The sequence below is a fragment of the Alexandromys fortis genome, unplaced genomic scaffold (assembly GCF_014885135.2).
Source record: "Alexandromys fortis isolate MF-2015 unplaced genomic scaffold, M_Fortis_MF-2015_v1.1 scaffold_124, whole genome shotgun sequence".
Classification (NCBI taxonomy): Eukaryota; Metazoa; Chordata; class Mammalia; order Rodentia; family Cricetidae; genus Alexandromys; species Alexandromys fortis.
The window spans coordinates 4,230,854-4,246,970 of record NW_026067995.1 but is presented as its reverse complement, the minus strand read 5'-3'; the positions used below and the strand labels follow the sequence as shown (position 1 = coordinate 4,246,970).

The 16,117-nt window shown below is 41.1% G+C and overlaps 1 protein-coding gene across 2 annotated transcripts in view; it reads right to left on the bottom strand.

The window, feature by feature from the left end:
• Window positions 1-12,411, bottom strand: part of Ttll7 (tubulin tyrosine ligase like 7) — a 103,795-nt gene extending 91,384 nt beyond the window's left edge. The window contains exon 1 of one of the 2 annotated variants that reach the window (XM_050160101.1): window positions 12,193-12,411. The gene's annotated coding sequence lies outside the window, so the exon portion shown is untranslated. Of the gene's footprint in view, window positions 1-12,044; window positions 12,117-12,192 lie in introns of those variants that run through there. The other variant, XM_050160102.1, reaches the window with a different exon arrangement.
• Between the last annotated feature and the right edge of the window lie 3,706 nt (window positions 12,412-16,117).

Below are 16,117 nucleotides of genomic sequence, written 5' to 3'. Positions count from 1 at the left end.
CAGAAAACACGAAATAAAAAAAAAAAAAAAAAAAAAAAAAAAAAAAATGCACACTTAGGACACAGGACTCAGATGATTCAAGCTGGACCTGACCTGGAAGCCTCTTTCCTGAGGTCTAGTTTCCATGGTTCCAAAAATACTATGCAAGCTGCCAAGGGAGGGAGGCAATTAAACAGTCCTCCACAGCTGTCACAAGTATGAACCACAGCGATAACCAGCACGGCAAGATAGCCATCCATACAGGAGCAATAAGCGGCACTCGCATCTTGGTGACAATGAACAGCTGTCTAACTGGGCTTAAGGACCACTCAGCAGGAGGAAAGTCAGGACTGATACTGGAAACCATCTCTCTAGTCCCAGAAAGACAAACTCAGAAACCAGTTTTACTGAATTGTTTACATCAGCCTACTCTACCAATTTCAATACAAATAGATTTTCCAACTCATCTCTTCCTACTTGATTTTAATTCAGCAGACATTTGCTGAGCAAGCAACAAGATATATTAAGCTGTGACTTCTTTTTATATTATAAATTATAACGGAGAAATTACTAAACGACAATCACATTGAAGCCATTGAGCCTCTCTTTCTCTTGACATTTTAGCTCCATCAGAAAATTTTTCCTTATGTGTATTAATCTCTATAATAAAGCCATTTGGCCATGTTTTTTCCCAATTATCAAAGTTACTATAATGCTGGGACTTTTGATAATTCAAAATGAGATTTGCTTTGGCAATACAAATTATAGATGCAAATATATGCTAATGCACATGACTTTAATACCTTATATTCCTGGTAATCAGAAACTGCTTTATAGCACAGTGGTCTGAATATTAACAGAGTTAAATAAATATCATTGACTGCATGTGTATTCTAAACTAGAGAATATACAAACTTTAAAAACTAGAATTAAAATATATTATTAGTGTAAAAGGGGAATTTAAAACTATGAGGATGAAGATGAGACTTAAGTTTGGAAAAACCAGAGAACATAGACATTGCTAGCAATAATCTATTTTAAGAATCCTAAGCGTTCCACCAGGCTTTCTGGGGAGGAGGGGGAGCTTCCAGAGGATAAACTGCAGAAGTTCTAGTAACAACTTCACCACACAGACTTCAAATGTGGGGTAAAATTACACACCACTGCTTCGTTTCAGTTTTCGACCCAAATCTAAGGCTTTCTGACCTTCTTTGTACAGCATCACTTCGTACACGGGAGCAGCCGTCACCAGAACAATGGCGGACGGTGCTGCTGATTCATCTCAGGAGGAACAGCCTCCAGCATCCCCAGTTCTGACAAAGTCCAAAGAAGGTAAAGACCTGGTCATCAGCCAACCACCTCTTGGCACACAGACAGCGAACTGGGAAAGGGAGAAATTCGCAGCTTGCTACCAATACAACTTCAGCTCAGATTTGGCTCCTTGGGGCCAGAAAGGGGGCTGGAAACAAATAAACAAGCAAACAGACAGACTCACAAAGCAATGCTGTGGCTCCGGGAGAGATTATCTGCATTTTGTTTATTTTTTCTGAGCACAGCAGTGTTCCCCTATGCATTTACAGCAGCCCTATGACCGTCTCATCTGTGTATGGAGAGTACTCTTTAAGTACCACCCCCTACAACAGCCCCGCCCCCATACCAGGGTTTTCTCTTCTCCCCTCCTTTCAGTCTATGAGGTCTGAGCCCCTCCATAACATCTACCTCACCTATGAAGGATATAACCAATCACCACAGAGGCAGAATAGTCATGTTTTATCTGCATGGAATCTTGGGCAGATGCTTAATAGACAAACACATCAGAAAAGGAGATTCTAATAAGTTACTAATGAAGTCGCCAAGAGAAGCCAAGAAAAGAGGCCCTTCTTTCTCATCTTCCAATGACAGCTACCTGGCTCCTCACAGACAGACAAGAAACTGCAAATGGAGGAGAAACTCTCCTGCAAGGGTCCCTCCTTAGAACGCAATCGAAAATGCAAATAAGAAGGGTAGATTATAATCATTTCATGAAAAGAAAGGATTATCCTTTCCAACCACCCCCTAGAATGGCACACTGGAGATTCCGAATATAATAAAAATGTACTTTGTCAAAACATACATCTACCTACCAATATGACACCACCCCAGCAAGAATGAGTAATACATAAGACTAAGGACAACAAGGGCTGGTGAGCTCGTAAAAAATAAAGGAACTCTTGACTCAGCTGGTCAGAATGTGTATTAGCAGAGCTATTGCAGAAAATGGTACGGAAGTTCACCAAAAGTTAAAATTGAACTATCAGATACTCAAGCAATCCTGCCGCCAGGTACATGGCAAAGGAAATTTAAATCCAGATGCCAAAAGGGTCTTCTTTGCTCTCACATTTACTGCAGCAGTATTCATATTAGTTAGCTCATGGAAACAGTGTCAATCAGCAGATACACAGATGAAGAAAATGCAGGATATATGGGCAATGTGCTAGTATTGAATAATAAGATGTAAGGAAATCCTGTCATCACTGAAAACATGGATGGAACTGAAGAGCACTATGTTGTTGACAGAGGTTTCTGTCCCACCAGTCCCGTAGTTGTTCAGTCCCAAATAAACAAACACACAGAGGCTTGCATTAATTATAAACTGATTGACCTATTAGCTCAGGCTTCTTATTAACTCTTATAACTTATATTAACCCATAATTCTTGTCTGTGTTAGCCATGTGGCTTGGCACCTCTTTCAGCAAGGCAGTCTTGCTTCCTCTGTGTCTGGATAACAACTGCAGACTGACCTTTCCTCTTCCCAGAATTCTCCTGTTCTTGTTGCTCCACCTCTACTTTCTGCCTGGCTATTGGCCAATCAGCATTTAATTAAAAATAATACAAGTGACAGGATAAAAGACCATTGTCCCACAGCACTATGTTAAGTGAAATAAGTCAGGAACAAAGGTGAGTAGTGCATAAATACCGTCATCCACATATGGAATATAACAAAATTGATCCCATACAAGTTGTGAGTAGAATAATGGTCATCAGAGACTGGAAGTTTTGGGAGGAGGAAAAGAAAGGAAAAGGACACTCAGAGAGCACTGGCATTTATTGCACTTACTTCAAATTCAAAAACTCTAATCAAAAAATGATAAAAATGAAGATTTTGATCATTTGATATGAAATACTTTTGGCTGTTATCAGACTGGCTGTTTACAATTTTAGAATGGTCATGGGAGACAGGACATGAACTTGACTCTGACTCATTCACAAGTTCAGCATAATTACTAGTGACTCGGGTCTTGTAACAATAACCTTTCAAGAGGCTTAGTATGGACAGGGGGGATCTGGTCTATCCTTTGGGAGTCCTTGCATAGAGCAGAGGGTGACAAAACACCAACTCCAGTGTTGGTCAACAAATAAGCAGGTAGGTAAATGTAATAGAGAGAGAGAATGGAGATCTAGTGTGGAATACTATCAGCTTTGAAAGAGGAGAAAACTGTCTCACCTGTGGCAAGATGGGCGAATCTGAAGGGGAATGTGCCAATAAAGTACCAGTCACCGGAAAAAAAAAAAACACTATGTGACCATATGTGTGTAGGTAATATATGTATATATTCATATATATGAAAGCTCATAAAGCTGCTCTCAGAGAGCAGAGTCGAGCAATCACAAGCTGATAAGGCTTTAGAATACACAATCTGATAAGACCTGGTTGGCTTTAGAATACTCTACTCAAAACCAGGAGGGTACACATTATTCCAAAGACCCATCAAGCTTTGATCACATACAATATTTTCATTCATAAAACACAGGAAGACTTATAAACCAAGGGAAACTTTTAGGCAAATTTAAAATAATTTAAACCACAAAGTAGATTCCCAGACTAAGTAGAACTAAGCTAGTAATCTTTCTACTTCTATGAGAATAACCTTTCAACCGGGCTAGTTTGAAGAAGGGGGATCTGGTCTACCCTTTAGAGATAAGAGCAACAAGAGCAAAATCTCCAAGTCCTGAAAAATCAAGCAGTGTCTTTTCTCAGCCAGGTGTCACAGCCTGTGCCTGTAGTCTAGACACTCAGGAAGTTAAGCTGGGATGATAGAAAACCTGAGCCTGTGAATTCAAGACCAACCTGGGCCAAATAGTGAAGACTCAATAAAAATTAATTTAAGAAAAAAAAAAGAGCTAGAAAGCTGAATCAGAGGTTAAAAGGAATTACACCTCTTTCAAAGGATGCCCATCCTCAACACCATGTCCAGAATCTAACAATTGCTGTAATTCCAGCTCTAAAAATGCTCTCTTCTGGCCCCCAAAGATACATGCTCACACATTCTCTCTTCTCTCACACACAAACACACACACACACACACACACACACACACACACACACACAAATAATGAGATCAAATCTTGAAAAACACACACAGAAAAAAAAACTAAAAAAGTTTCTCAATAGCCATGGCTTAAAATGGAAGTCCCAAAGGAAATCCTTTTTTGAACGCTGCTATAGAACAGAATGCAAATGAGAACCTACTCTGTAAGGTAAAGGCAAAGCTGGGTGGAAAGGAACTGTGTTGAACAGAAGTGTCGACATTAGAATGGAGCAGCAGTCGTGAATCCATAGGTATAGAAAATAAAGGCACAGCAAGCTGAAAAAAATAACAGCCCCGAAATGAAAAGCAGGTAATAAAGGAAACGCAAGAGCAAATGTATGCATAAATCATATAGCCTAGAAAAGTTTCCTTAAAAATCGCAAACTACCAAATCTCAATCCATGAGAAAAAGAGATAATGTGAACAATTATTCAACTGCTAAAGAACATTTTTAATTTTAAAATCCCTGAAAAGGAAATTTCAGGTCCCAGATGGTTTCATCGGAATCTCGCCAAACAGTCAAAAACTTAAGGCCACTCTCACACAAACTCCTTCAGAGTATAAAAGAGGAGATGGTTCCCAACTCATGTTCTAGTGCACAGAACCAAAATCAGACAAGAAAACATGTGAATAAAAGCAGTCACAGACTACTGTCCTAATAAATCTAGATGCAAATGTCCTTAAAATTTAAGAAATGTTGCATATACCCTTGGATGAATGCAAATAATGTGTATACAAACACTTGCGACTAATAAAGATTTATTCCATGTCTATAAAATTGATTCACTATTCAAAGATCAATTCAATGCGCCATATCAACAATATGGGGAAGAAAAATTATACACTCGTATGAACCAGTAGTTCTTTTTCTTTTGTATTTTAACATTTTTGGACCATGATTGCCCATTTGTAAATGAAACCATGGAAGATGACAATAAGCAACTGCTACTATATTTTTCTTCAAGAAAATGTAGTAGAAAGTATTAAAATGACTTTAATATTGACACATAATACACAATTAGGTAAGAATAGAAAAATTTACATCTACATCATTAACTAATTTTATTTAGAGACCTGGATCTTTATATTCATTGTCATTGAGTAGACTTTTTGGTAACCATTGAGTCATCTCCCCACCCCATGTGCATTTTCTTAATGCTACTCCCAGTAAAACTGCTTTTAATGCTTCATGTATCTTACATTCATATTGTCCTCATTCCTTGCATGTTCTAGAAGCAACACTCATGAATGCATTGTTGAGTACAATATTAAACACATATGCCATATTTAACCAATGAGGAACACATGTTATACTTAATACTGAGTCAAATATGAAAACAGGTCTTGAGACATGCACCCCAAATAAACATTTTAAACAGAAAATGCCTCTTCTCAAAATGACAACCCAAAGTATATGTGGTGGTCACCATTCACTGTACCAAAAATGTTTATTTGGCATTAAATTTTAGACAAGTGGAAAAGCTTTTCTACATATATAGAAGCTGATATTTTTTAAAAACAGTTTTATATTGTTCATGTGTGTGTGTATACACTATTACAGGAAGAGCAAGCATGTGCATGGCACACAGAAGGAGATCAGAGGAATGCTTATGACATAATTTCTCTCCTTCTACTTTCACATGGGCTCCAGAGTTCAAATTCAGGTCTCTGGCTTGAGCAGCAAGCACTTTTTCTGCTGAGTCAACTCTCTGGCTCAATCTAATGGTTTTTGAAAAGTACGATGCTTCCCTTACAACTTCCCTGTTAATACTTAATACTTAATCATGCTTAAGTTCTAGAAACGATATTTATCCTTTGTGAAACAAATGAGTTGAAACGTGCACGTATTAACCACACAGGTATTCAATAAGTTCAATTTTTCTCAACCTCCCTAAAGGAAGTAAAACCAAAAGATTATCAATAAACCAGTGAAGGTCATTCTCTTAATTCCATATAAAAGTACAAGCAGCAGGTGTCAAAATGTATATGTCATAGGGACAACTATTAGCCAATTACTAATCTCACTCTGGATACTAATGTTCACCTGTTTTTGTGTCTCTTTAGTTCTATTTTTTACATTGTTAAAATGAACAAAGTAATTTCTACCAATGATAGTACTCTAGGTATTATAAATGCTATGTCACTCGAGATAGTTTCTTGGATTACTTCTTGGATGTGACCAAACTGAAAACTAAATGATAATACTTACAGATAGCTCATGAATATTAAACCAACTGACTAGAGGAAAGTCAGTCAATCTTATCCCTTTCCAGGACTATCCCATAACCTTTAGTTAGCAGCAGACTGTGTTCTGATTTTCTAGTTATCACTCCAAATGTTGCATGTGGCCATGTATTTTATCTGATGAGTTCTTTGAAAACGTAGATTTTCAGTTATGACAAAATTACACATTCAGATGATTCTAGGAAATTCAGTGGCTCAAACCCACAGTTGTTTTTCTCACTAATATTCCACAATACAGTCAGGCTATGCCAATTAAAGCAAATTCTACATGCAATTCAAGTAGGATTACACTTATAAACAAAGAGGTGGCAGTACCTTTAATGAGAGTGCCTCAGCATGTCCACAAGCCAGAATGACCTACAACCATGGAATGATCTACAGTCATGGACTGGCTTACAGTCATGGAATGATCTAAAGTCATGGACTGGACTGACCTACAGCCATGGAATGATCTACAGTCATGGACTGACCTATAGCCATGGAATGATCTACAGTCATGGACTGACCTACAGCCATGGAATGATCTACAGTCGTGGTCTGACCTACAGTCATGGCCTGACCTACAGCCATGGAATGATCTACAGCTATGGACTGACCTACAGTCATGGACTAACCTACAGTCATGGACTGACCTACAGCCATGGAGTGACCTACAGTCATGGACTGACCTACAGCCACAGACTGACCTACAGTCATGGACTGACCTACAGCCACGAAATGATTTTGAAGATGCTGCCTGGATTACTGCTTCTTTGCCTTCTAAATCTACAAAAGGCCACTTACTTTAAAAGATAGCTTCACTGCCCAAGCCCTAACGGAGGAGGAAGAAACTTCTAAGATAAAAATAAACTTTAAAAAGAAACCAAGCTATTTTCATCTTCTTGAATTAGCTGTGGTACCAGTTCACACTTCACAAAGCAGTGGGTGAGAGAGCTAGAAATGTACAAAAAAAAATCCTTTGACAAAAAGAATGTTCCATTTCACATGGCTAGGCAGAGTGGCAGAGAGACAAAAATAACAGAGGTTTGGAAGCTCAGGTATCAAGGCAATTTAGAAATAGCGGCCAATACAGACAGTTTGGCCTATCAACAATATCATTGATTTCAGGGTGTAGCAAGCCCTAGAGAAGTGAGCTCTTGTCCACTGAATTCTAAAACCTAAAGAAAAAAATCAACCAATCAGGAGCTTTATTGTAAAAAATGTGGAGAAGAAAGGGTGCTAATTTATCACTAAGCACTCCCCAGAGCCTAAATGAGCCCCGTGCCTTAGCTTTGTCACCAACAGTATACATTAAGGACAGTCATGTGGTTAAATGACAAATGGGGAATAAACGCTAAAGGGGAATAAATAGTTAAACTTTTTAAACTTTCTACTTTTAACTCAAGAGATGCTTTTCGCTAAGCCCACTTTCCATTTGACAAATAAAGCCTAAGAAAAAATGGAAATGGATTTACAAGCTTCCAAGAACTTAAGGAAACTATAATAGGATAATAAGTTCCAAGTAAGCATAAGACAAACTCAGCTTAAAATATTCAGGTCCTTCAAAACCCAGCTTCCGTCAGAAATCATTTCTTAGGATCTGAGAAGAGGGTCAAGGTTCATTGTGGTTTACAGTGCAATGCAAAGTTTCCATTGCTTCAAGACTGACTCATTAGAAAAAATTTCAGCTCCTAATTGTGTCCTCAAGTACAGTCATATCCCTTGACTCCCCTTTCACTAGTACCTAGAGACACTTTACAGCCAACCATCTACGAGGAGTCCCAGTCTCATGACCCAAACAAGAAAGATGGAAGTGGATCCCAGGGGAAACCCCATCATTAACTTTGGGGAGTAAAAGTCAAGTGTCAGGTAAAGCACCCTTTCAACTTTATGTCCTGTCTTACTCATAAGAGAGAGGGAATGATATATCTTTTCAACACACAAGGGAAACTGAGGTACAATCTCCTCTACAAGGGATTTTTTTTCCTCTGGTGAGAAAATGAGGTGGGAGGTGACTGACTCTAAGAATGTCATGCATCCTCTGGCTGCAACTCCTCTCAAAGGCCAGCTCTGGCAAATGTACACCAGGAAGTAACAGTCGTATTCAAAGACCTTCAAATGTGCCTCCCATAGACCCTGTATGTTCTACTGGGGGCTACTGCTAAGTTATAATCAGAGAGAGCTCCAATCTGTGTCCAGCATTACTAAGGTACCAAAGTTAAAGACCTGGGGATCTGACACAGAACAGAATCTGAAGTTTGAAAACACTAAATTGGGATATGGTTTCTGCTAGAAGAAAAGTTGTGGAGGCAAGCATTCCCACAAATGCAGCCCTGAAGGTCTGTTATCACACGCACTTCTTCTCTGACCAGACTCCCCCTTACTCTCACCAAACCTGTTCTGACTTTAATTCCACCTCTTTTCTTCTCTAGTCCTCAATGCTCACCTTCCTCTCAGTTCTTAGGATCTACCTAATTGTTCTAATGAAAAGTGAAGTTGCCTGAAACTGTGTGACCTAAGGAGACACAGACATAACTGTGACTTTCTAACAATGTACAAATATTCTATACCGAATATGTAAAGTCCAAAATTGAACACAGAAAATTTAGTAGAGATTCAAAACTTGCTGAAATAGTCTAATAATATGAAGAGTTCATACTCTTTCCCCAGAGATGCTAGCCTACAGGATTAATCCTCAAAATAAAAAAAAGCCCATGGATCAAAATGTTCATCACGGTGTCGAGACTGATATTAACAATATACTCACAAGGAGGAATGATTAGGAAGGTCCAGTGTTTCTATCTCATAGAAACTTATGCAGGCATGTAAAATGTTTAGTACTCACTTAAAATTTGGTGAAAACTAGGAGAATAAAAGTAAAAATAAGTACATTAATAATATAATATGATTAAAACCATCGATTAATGCCATCAATGGCTGCCTTTACTTGGTAAGAGTATGATATTTATATCTTTTTGCTTTCCTATTTGTACATAATTGTACAGTGGATAAAATTTTAAAGGGTGGATCTCTTCAGAACAAAAGTATTTTATTTTCATAGAATGTTCTTTCTGCATTTAGTTCATAATTCTTTTAATGTCAAAAAAAGATTCCATTTTCCTGCAAGGGTATTGAGGCAAAGGAAATGATAAAAATGGGCAAGAAAAACTTTCTCTGATTAAAAATATGTCTACTAGTTCTCTGTGGTGACCACATCAGAAACAGGTCTCATGCCTGACGTTCAAAGTTCCTCATAGACCAGAGTCTGGCACATCTCAGCTCTCTCTGTTTCTCAGCCTATGGAAATCAGTCCAAGTCTCAGAAAGTCATTTAATCCTCTTCTGTGAGTGAAGACATCCCTGATTCTTTGACCACCCAGCTTCTAATGATTGCCTCTTCTCTTCGGATGTTCTTACAGCCCTTAAACTTACACCACCTGCTGGTATTGAGACCATTCTGTATCATTCTGTTATTCCTGGGTAAGTAAAGACCTCTCAGCTAGATTTGGAGTTCCTTGAAGTCATAAATTTAGAGGCTTTTCAGTAGTTATTGGTCAGAGACATCCAGAGGCAGAGAGGAAATAGAGTTCTACAGCGACAGCCAGGCTGCTATTAGATGCGTGCCCTCAGTGATATTATCTAAATGAAACATGATGTTTTAAAACGCTGCCTGTGACATCACTACTGGGGCATACACTTTCCATTTTCTGCTTTAAAAACAGTGATATTCTATTTCTGCTTATTCATTCATATCAATTCTGAGGTTCCCCCTGGGATCAAACAGATTGGATTGCAATATGCCTCACCAAGACTTATAATATAAATAACAAATGAAATGACCTTCTAAAAATCAACTTAAGACCACACACAGGACCTTGCTTCTCCTGCAGTTTTATCTGAACAATAAATATAAGTTTGTATCTCCGTGTTGTGCCCTCACTTAGACTGTGGGCTTTAATCTATCAATATCGCAATTAACAAAAAGAAAAAAGAAAAGAAAAAGAACTCTCCAAAGCAAATGGTCCAGCGCTTTAGAAGTGATGGACTAAATGGCTATGCTCTTTTATGCCATCAAATACTCTGCCAGGATTTAGAAATAAACGCCATCTGTACATTAGCAACCCGACACCCGAGACATAACGAGAGTTGCATATCTTAAGAGAAAAATCCATAAATCATAAATGAAAGCAAGTCAAATGACCCACCAGAGGAGAAAGACCTAGTGTCCATTACTTTTGCAGGAGCATACAAGGTCAATAGGATTGTTGTCTCTGAAGGGCAGGACATCAACTAAGAAATCCATTTCCCACAGTTCACCTCTCCATCGCACGACAACACACCCATGTTTTTTTAATAAGTGAAGCAGCACTCAAGAGTAAGTGCTTCTTCATATTCTACCATTCACTGGATGATCTTGTACCGTCTCCAGATTTTAGCTCCTTAACCCACAAAAATACCACCTGCTATGCCGAATCCCAAGGGTGTGATAAGGCAAATAGCACGGCCCGAGTCTGGGTTTGTCTCTCACCCTACTGTGCACGATTCAGTCCCATACCCCATAAACTAGATAATTGTTCTTTTGAATGTTGCCCAAAGATTAAAAACTGGTTTCTAGATTTCTTACTGTGATGCCAATTGATTCTCCCAATACTTGAGCATGCAGCATCTGTCACCACCAAAAATCACACTGGGCATCTCTGGTTAGGACCCAGTCTCCCATGAACTGTTGTCTAAATACATCTTCTTACTGGATGCTAAGGAAATAGGTGTTTTCTCTTACAAGCTATCCGGTGAGTGCAGGGCTATGTGCAGAAAGTTTACAGGTTGCTGCTGCGAGTGTCTGAGATAAATCCTATGAAAATTATTATACGTCACATCTAACAGTGCGTACTTGGACCCAATACAGATTGATACAGCAGATGGTCCGTGGATTTTGGAGTGAGGGAGACCTGGATTCAAATTCCTGTTCTGTGACCTTGAGATTGTAATTTAAGATCTCTGTTCCTCACTTTCCACAATTGGCTCTGGGTGGGTATGATGATTTAACTCAATTACACACACACACACACACACACACACACACACACACACACACGAAGTGCCTAAAAGATGAAGATATTGTTCATAATTCCTATACATATTTTCTTTTTATATGAATCAGTCAAACTCTGCTGAACTCAAGGCAAATTCTACAGAAAATTTTCACAGTTTGGGGGGACGTTTTGATATCAAACAAAGTGGATGTATGGTGGAATGAGAAGCAGAGGAAAGGAGATGTGTGGAGAAAGACATCATACTGACACACTTTCAAGAACGCGCACAACATTCTCTGCTCAAGGAGGTTGACACTAGGGTGTGGGGACATAATGTCCTGACCAATTAACCCTCTGGGGACAAGAAGCACTGCCCCCTTTGCCATGCCAGGGCTGATCTAGAAACTAAGGCTGGACCCCGCAAATGACCCGGTCCGGTCCCCTCCCCCTGCTGCCCGAACCTCTGGGTGCCAATGGTGCTGAATCATGAGCCTGGCAGCAGCCGCCCTCCGCACAGCTTCCACCCGGGCACGTCTCCAGGACAGGGACTGGAAAGAATGGGCGTCCCACCTGGGGTGTGGAGGGGCGGGGGCAAGGGCAGGTACTCACAGCTTTGGCACCTCGCCGGGTGGCTCCTGTGGCCGGTCCCTTGGTGGTCCCCACTCCCCGCCCGCGGCTGGTGGCTCCCTGTCGGCCACACACAGGTGGCCCTGGGATCCCCTCAGCTCGCCCACCGCCCAGGGCAGCCACGGCTCAGAGCTCAGAAGCTCGACCCGACCAAGAGCAGCTGGAGCAGCTGTCGTGCCCAAGGGGTGGCGGCTACCAACGGGCCAGACCATTTGCCTGCTGCGCCCAGGGGTGCACGTCATGCAAGGAGGCTCCGGCACCGGGACTCCACGAGGGTCAGCGATGGGCGGGAAGGACCAAGGAGTAGGTGGAACCTCCGCCCCTTGAGTTTCCGGAGGGCTGGGGGTCGGCCAGACCAGCAGCTTCTCCGCCAGGTGTTCAGAAGGATGAACTCGGCTTTTCGGTGCACCCCTCATCCCGCCTTTTCCTTAGTCCCGCTCAGGGAGCTTTCAGAACGCTGCTAACAGAGGACCTAGCAACGCTAGCTCCAGGGTGGCATCCCCTTCTAAGGGGATGTAAAGGACTCTGCCCTGACACCTGTCTGGGGTCACCTCCTTCTCCACCTTGCAGTCTGGACCACCAGTTCCCCATCCAAAGGAGTACTTGAATCTCGGGAAAAGGGCTCTTCCAATCTTTTATCTAAGCATCCTTTTTTTACATAAGAATAAGAGGGTACCAAAAGCCAACTTGAAAGTTAGACAGATCAAGTGAGCGCCCTCCCTGCAGGTGGGTTCTACATCTGAGGAGGTTAAGAAGCTTCAAGCCCGCTAACAAATGCTCAGCAGAGGAGTTGGAAATATAGATTTGTAGGTATAAACCCTTTGAACAGGTCAATGGAAAATTCCAGAAGAAATTCAAGAATAGTTTTTTTCTGTTCGTGATTTTAAAGGTTACTGAGAAATAATCGTGAAATCACCATGACCTCACTTGAAATAAACATCACAGAATGGGGAGAAGTTCAGAAACATCCATTTTCCTTGCCTTTCCTGGTTCCTGCCTCTGTCCCAGCCACACTCACACAGGGTTTCTGAAGACAACTGTAGAGCTCTCCGACTAGAAGGAAATTGGCAGTTACCTAAAAAATGTGACTAAGCTGGGGTGCTCAGTGTACCCCAAATAAAATGAAATTCCCCAACTTCAAGGTATTTCCGGATTAAAGTGGTGTCTTTTAAATTTAAATAAGTGTGTCCTCTTGAATAAGCCAACAACCAATTACATTTACAGTGAAGATGACAGTGAAAGCATCTTCAATTCCAGCCTTCACTTCCTGCCCTATTCCGCCTACTGCGGTCGGTGGAAACGCTCCTGGCTATTAAATGGGGCAGACTGGACTGTGTGCTGAGCTGGCCTGATGTTTAGTCTCTTGGGTGGCAGAGCAGACACTGGCATCTGCACTCTGGGGAAAGATACACCGTCAGCCTTATAATCATAGTTAACTGGGACGTGGGTATGACTTTGCCCTTTGTGAGAACTGAGTCTCATCATGGAGAAGGGATGTATCTAAAATGAGCCTCACCTTGAGGTAGAAAAGGGACCAGGAAGGGAAAGATGGGCTTTCCCCAGTAGGAGCTTGGTTGGGCATCGGGCTCCAAAGCTCAATGGAGCATCCTGGGAGAATGAGGCATGGGTCTCACTACCTGCTGTTTAGCCAGCCTTATGCTATCATTTTATGTATGCCAACACCTTATCCTATACCTAAGCTTTAGGTCACCATTCTTCTGCTCTCTAGTATAAATAAGAGTTCTTAAACGACCACAGTGGTTGCTCATATGCCTTACCATAAGTTACAGAAAAAATAAAAATAACAAAAACAGGGCCACTATCAACTTCGAAGCTCAAGACAGCATTTACAGGAATCAGGAACAGAAGTGGCTGGCATCCCTGTGGCGTGCTATTGTGACAGGGTAAACTAATGTCAATGTTCACCAACAGCACAGGCATCCCTAGAGCCATGTTGCTGGGGAACACAGATCTGCAGTCCCCAGAGAAGCTAGCAGCTTTGATGCAGGGCACAGAAGCATCAGCTTCACGTATGTGCAGCTCGCTCCAGGCACAACTGTTTCCCTCTTAAATGCGGCGTCAGTAGGGACAGACAAGACTTAAAGAGATGGCTAGTGGTAGAAACAGAGAGGTATAGAAAGAAAGACATGGCCTACGGTCAGGGACTTGTTGGTCTGGGATCGTCTGTGGTCACCTATTTGTAAGTTGATGTTCTTAGCGCATACGTTCCTGAATAAAGGAAAGAACGTTTTTATGATGGTGTCCTTGGAAGGTTGTCAGAGTGAATAGGCAGAATGTCACAGAGCCAGTACCCTCTGCTCTTCCTCAGGGTCTTGAAAGTTTTCAAGCCCATGCATAACACAGTAGAGCCATAAAAGAAGAAATCATTTGCTCAATGACCGTGAGTTCATAGATCTATGAACTACTTCTCGGAGCCTCGTGGCAGAGGATGGGACAGAGACAGAAAGAATAAGGATTTGCTGTGCTGAATGAAGCCTGGCTGAGGAAAAGGAGAGTTATTACCCACAATGCCTTTCAAACTTCTCTTGCAAGCTGGTTATTAAGGTAAATGTATTTATATTCACAAACAGGCGTGAACTGGGAATATTAAAAAGTACTGCCTTGAAATGATAAGAAAGATGAAAGATTACACGTTAAAATGCGTTTAACAAAATCAATTTGTGGTGAGCGGCGCAGTGTTAAAGCTTGAACAGAGCATGTTCATTGGGTTCCTAATATTTGTCAGCTTAGGCAGGGAATGGCATTCCCATGATCCCAAACACTCAGGCTAAGGATGTCATTTTTGTAGCTTCTCATAATTTGCCTTTACCTAGCTAAATTACTAAATGATTGGTACGTCTGAGGTAAATATTACCACCTCTCCATCACAGAGGAGAAGAAACCACAAGCTGAAATGTCAAAACTAGAAGGACCAAAGCTGGCTCCAAATCTGAGCCAACACACCGCCCTCCACATACCACTGAGCAACACCGCCACGCAGAAAGCAAGTTGTGAACTGCACGCCTGTCTGCAGTAGGAAATCTATGCCATACTTACCTGTCTATTTCTGGTTTCTGGGCACAGGCTTGCTGTGAATACCAACAGCCTACCAAGTGCTGGTAATCTGCATTTGCACCAATATACCCAGCCAAGCTTAGTTTTACATCTATTTTCACTGCTAATTTCTCCAAAAAATAATGAGTCATTTCTCACATGTGAGGTTTAGATGATAACCATCTCAAGGGCAACACTGTGTTTCTGTTCTCAGAATCTGAAACGAGTGATCATGATGGATGAAGCCTACACCTAGCCAGTGATCCCTAAAAGGTCGCTACAATTTGTTTCAAGAACTCAAGTCACAATCTGGAATCTGTCTTATGATGTTTCACAGGTGATTCTATTACACAAACAGCTTGACCAAACTGTGCAGAACAAGAACAACGGAGACTCAGTCTGTCTCTCTCTCTCTCTCTCTCTCTCTCTCTCTCTCTCTCTCTCTTCCTCTCCTCTCTCCCTCCCCATCTCTCTGTCTCTCTTGCCCTCCCCTCCAAGCCCCACTCTCCAGTCTTCTGAACTTAAACCCTACCTTTTACTGACCAGGGAACAAGAAACAATTATTTTAAACCTAGTATATATAAAACCCCCAGACATTGTATAGAAATGTACTGCTTATGATCAGAACGGCCGTCAGGATTCTTTTCCACATTTTCTATTGCAGTTATTTATGTGAGCATGTCACCTGTCACAGCACCCATATGGAGGTCAGAGGACAGCTTAAAGGTATGGTTCTATCCCTCCAGCACATGGTCCTAGGTATCAAACTCAGGACAGCAAGTCCCTTTACCCACTGAGCCATCTCGTCAACCTTATTATATGAAGCTTTGCAGAAAAGGAAAATAATGTTTGA